Below are 5280 nucleotides of genomic sequence, written 5' to 3'. Positions count from 1 at the left end.
GAGAAAACCGGCCACGTGGAAGCGGTTTCTCTCTTTACTCGCCACGTAGGGTAGGCAATTTAGTCAAACATTGACCCATCCCGCCCTCGACAGCCTTCTTCCTCCCCAGTGCCACCACCCCGGCCGCCCTACCACCAGCCCGACAACCACCGGCTGCGCCGACCCTCCTCCACCCGCCGCTACGTTCCTCCTCCACTGGGTGCGTCACCCCGCGCCTCCACCACCGTCAGGCCGTTCCTTCTCCACTGACCCCCATATCCAGGATGTAGCGGCCAGATCCGCAGCAACAGCCATAAGGTGGGGAGCTTGGGCACGTCCTTCCCTCTCTCCCTCGACGCCCAGCGCGGCGCCAGCATCCTCTGTGCGACGCCCCCAATCCCCGTTGGCAGCAAGCTCAACCACGGGATGATGGTGAGGGCGGGCCGTAGTGCCCCTCCATTCGTGTCGCGCCCACCTCCCATAACGGGATTCATCACATGCGCCACCGCCCTTACATTGCTCCCTTCTTGTGGTCTCCGGCGCAGCAGGCTCCGGTGAGCTACACCCGACGAACTCCTGCGTCGATGCCCTAGCTTCCTCTCTGAGCTCTGACCATCTCCATCTCTTCCCTGTGGACGAGGACCTCATCCCAGGACACGAGGACGACCTAAAATCCATTTGCCCCTACACCATCACATCTCGTGTCCGTCATGGAACTTCCCTCTTTCTGCTCGCTGACGAACTCCCTGTGTGGCTGACTAGGCGACGACGGGAGCACGGGCTCGAGCAGCGCAACTGTGAGTGTGTTTGACCAAATTGCTCGCGCTATGTGGCAAGTGAAGAAAAAGAAAACTGCCTCCATGTAGCCGGTTCCACCCTTCGATCTGGTTTTGTACGAAATTTAACCGGTTTTGGTACTCGAGGGATGAAACATCACCGAAAATATCTTGAGGGACTAAATGTATACTTTTGGTGAACTTGAGGGACCAAAAACATACTTTTCCCTTAAATAAAAGATTAAAAATTCTGAAAATGTTTTTGAATAAACTTGACCATTCATTCTACTTGTGGAAGAAATTCCACAAAAAGAAAAATCCCCTTTAACTTCTTAAAAAAATCCTCCTTCCATCACCCTCTTCCAGTCTCCCAAGCAATGACATTGTGCCAGAAACAAGTTAGGTCCCTTGATATTGAAAGTGACACCTTGAGCACACGCCCAAGCGTTCCTCATGGAGTTCAACAGAGCCGCGTGACTGAACGGGCGTAGGGTATGAACCCTAAAGAGAGCCAGCCATCTCACCTCCCTAATTAACTCATCAACCTCCCCGGATAAATCTAGGTCTTCCTCCTCCTCACCATGTAGGTTTAGACCTTCAAAAGCATCCTCCATATTCGGGTCTGGGCCGTGTTGATCCCATTCTTCCTCCTCATCCCCTTCCTCCCGATCATCCTCCATGCCCCTCGCTTCATCCGCCCCTCCCGGGAACACCCTTGCCGCCGGTGCTGACGAGGTTTGACCCTCTCCGGCCAATGCAGCTATCCGGCCTAGTTCTTCTGCCTTCGCTTCCTTCGACCCCTTGCTCCGTGATCTCCCTCCACTTCCTCCATGCTACCGACAAACTTGATCGATCACCTCGGGACGCACCGATCACCAGCAAGAGCTAAGCAATCCGGCCGTCTATTACGTGGGAAAATTGGTGGACTTCGGTGGCGCCGCCGAAGGAAAAGGTAGACCCTAGGGGAAAAGTGTTTTTCATCTTGTTAAGGAGAATATCCACAAAGGCACAAAACAAACGAATCTTCCTATTCACAAATGAAGTTCCTCTTTACCAATCAAAGTTCATCAATCATCCATCCATACATCTGTTTCCAAAATAAGGAAAAATAGACAGTGAGGAGACTCAAGGGGGAGGAGCGTGCCGACGACAATCTCTTGGATCTGTCGTTGCTTGAGTGGCTAAATTTCACACTAGGGCCACTAGATTTTTCGTCGCTTGCATAGATCCCGGTGCACGATGTAGAAGGGGAGTATATATATATATATATATATATATATATATATATATATATATATATATATATATATATATATATATATATATATATATATATATATATATATATATATAGTAATACTATTCATCGCCCAGGTTGCAGAATAAGTTATTCTTCGTCCGAGGTAATCTTACGATCGCTTCATAAATAAATTACATTTGGAATACAAATAGTTACATTCATATTGATTCACTATGTAAAATTTGGTATAAGAAAACAAAAAAATAGGTTATAAGACCAGAAATATCGCATTTTATGTATGTTTTTAAATTCGTAACTTTACGTAACATAAAATATTTTTTACGGCAAGTATATATTTTCTTACGCTCTCTTTTTACGTATGAAATAAGACAAAATTTACGAAACGTAAAAATACGATGCATTGATGTCAAAATAGAGAGGGGGTGAAGAATAACTATTCCTCACCCAGGGTGACGAATAGCGCGACCCATATATATATATATATATATATATATATATATATATATATATATATATATAGAGAGAGAGAGAGAGAGAGAGAGAGAGAGAGAGAGGAGGAGGTGGGTGCAAAAGTTTCCTCCATGCATCTAAAAAAAAACAATTACACACAAGGATGAAACTGACGGTGCATATATGGAAATCAAGCACTAATAATGAAATTGGTCTATCACCAGTTCACCACACACGCAAGATCGATCCTCGACTCACTATAGGAAACAGGAGATTTGCCGGCAGTACTGATCTTTGCCGTCAGCATTTGGTCGGGGCAGACGGCAAAGATCAATTTTGCCGACAGCTGCTGACGGCAAAGAACGGCAGACGGCGAAGACATATTTTACCGTCTGGTAAAAAGAAAACAGACGGCGAAGCCGCTTTGCTGTGTGTGGTTTTATTACAGACGGCAAAGAGCTTGCTTTGCCGTCTTAAAAAAACCGCAGACCACAAAGACTTTGCCGTCTGTGTAATTTTTTTGCAGACGACGAAGCGAGCTCTTTGCCGTCTGTTTAAAAAATGTAGATGGCAAAGAGAAAACACATCTCGTGGATCGATCCCACGGATCGATGAGGTGGCACAATCCCAGCCGACCGCTATAACGCCTATCCCTGATCTCTCACCCACGCTTTGACCCCACCATGTACCCTGCCATGTTCTCTCTCTCCCTAATCCTCCCGCTCACGCACCCACGTCAACATCCATCCACCCACGCACACACACGCCTCCCTTATCCTCTCACACACGCACACATGCCACCACCATCCACCTGTGCATGCCCACAACGGGGATGGCACCGGCGTGGGCTAGGGCGGCGGCCGGCGCGAGCCAGCGAGTGTGGGTGGCCAGCGCAGGCGAGGTAGGCGGCCAGTGCTGCTGTGCGGCGGGCAGGCACGGGCTGGAGCGCCGGCAGCTGTGGGAGAGGGTGTTGGGGATATTACCACTTGGCATAAACCGGCCAGGAGAGGCCGGGTTAACCCCATAAGTAGTTCATCTGTATCTGAAGTCCATGAAGACAGACGGTGACGCTTTATGAAAGCCCAGGGCCCAAAGCCGGTTTAAGGCCTGTAGACATAAACTGGCGTTGATATGTAAACTTGTGTTGTAAGATAGAAGTAGCGGAGACCGAGCCGGACACGATTATGAGCCGGCCTCGGGATTCTGTAAACCGACGGGCGTCAACCCATGTATATAAGGGGACGACCCGGCGGCGGTTCAAGGGGAACAGAAAACAACAACTCGAGACTCAGGCAAAGCGTATTCGCTCCCTGGTCATCGAAACCCCATCAATTCCATCACAACTAGACGTAGGCTTTTACCTTCATCGTAAGGGGCCGAACTAGTATAAAATTCTGTTGCGTCCCTTGTCCGCTTTAACCCCTTTAAGCTAACCCGTAGCGATGGCTCCACGACAAAGTCCTTTCTCTAGGACATCTGCCATGACAAAACCACGACAGTTGGCGCCCACCGTGGGGCTATCGCACGATGGTTTCAAGTTCTTGGAGGGCAACTTCGAAGGACTCAAGGGTTATGCTGTGGGCCGGATGACCAAGAGTCGTCGCGGCAAGCTCTACATCGACGATGCAGGCTGGGGCCCTGAGGCCGGCTCAATCGAGTACGGGTACCGGGTCCCCTTTGGTGGCATACATGTTTTCATTGGCAAGATCGGCGAACCGGGCCCTGAGCCGGACATCTGCACCGACCTCGTCGAAACGACTCAGCGTGCGAGATCTGCCCGGGTCAAGCCTGTCATGAAGCGTGCCTTCGTGGGAGTTATCCATGGAAGGGAATCTGAGGATAGATCGGAATCTGGTGGTGAGACCGTCGTTTATTCCGGCGACGAGTCATCGACCGGAGAAACCGAGTCGTTATATCAGTTACAAGATGGCCGGATTTGGGCTGCTCCGATGGCGACAGTATTCCGGACCCCTTTGATCTGCCAAACCGGGTTGCGATCTTCATGGCCGGCACGCAACCGGCGCTCCACTCTTCGACCGCAGCAGCAATGATTTCCGGATCGGCAGCGGCGGCAGCGGCCGGGGCAGGAGGCCCTGTGCGACCGCCAGCTCAGGTTCTATCTGATTTGTTTGACGCGTTGGCAACGCTGATGGCAGAGGTTAACCCGGCGGATCAGGATGCACACAATGCGGAAATCGTGAAAGTGAAAGATCAGATCACCCAGGACAAAGCCGACTTAGCAGCTGAGGATACCAGGATAGCCGCGGAGCGGGCCGCTTTGGATGCACAAGCTTACCGGATTATGCTGGATCAGAGTGCGTTGAACGATGTCCTCAAGAGGAGGCACCGATCTCGCCTGCCGCCGGTTTATGATGCTAGAAATCTCTTTAACACCCCAGGAGCAGGGACCAGTAATCCGCCGGTGGTAAACCGGCGGAGGCACCTGGAGCAGGGGCGCCGGTTCAGCCACGTTTGGCGGATCCGCCTCGTCAGAACAACATTGTAACACCGCATGTCCCCACGCCGCCGGGTCATTACTCTAACCCGATGGACAACATTGTCGCTGCCGCTTCATGGCTGGCGGCCATCCCAATCGAAGGCGATTCTCCAGCGGCGGTCGAGACGCGTCGGGTTAAGGAGCTTCTTCAGACAGCCTTGGTTCAACAAGAGGCTTATTCATATAGTCGCGATCGGATTCATTCCACTCCCCGTCCAAGCCGGAGTTACAGCAGGCTATGGATTAACCGGCAGTGTCAAACAATGCGCGGAACCGTGATCCGCCCCGTGGCAATAACCCGACGGGTGGTGCTGGTG

This window comes from Triticum aestivum, chromosome 7D (genome assembly GCF_018294505.1).
Source record: "Triticum aestivum cultivar Chinese Spring chromosome 7D, IWGSC CS RefSeq v2.1, whole genome shotgun sequence".
Classification (NCBI taxonomy): Eukaryota; Viridiplantae; Streptophyta; class Magnoliopsida; order Poales; family Poaceae; genus Triticum; species Triticum aestivum.
Note: the sequence above shows the minus strand (reverse complement) of the source record.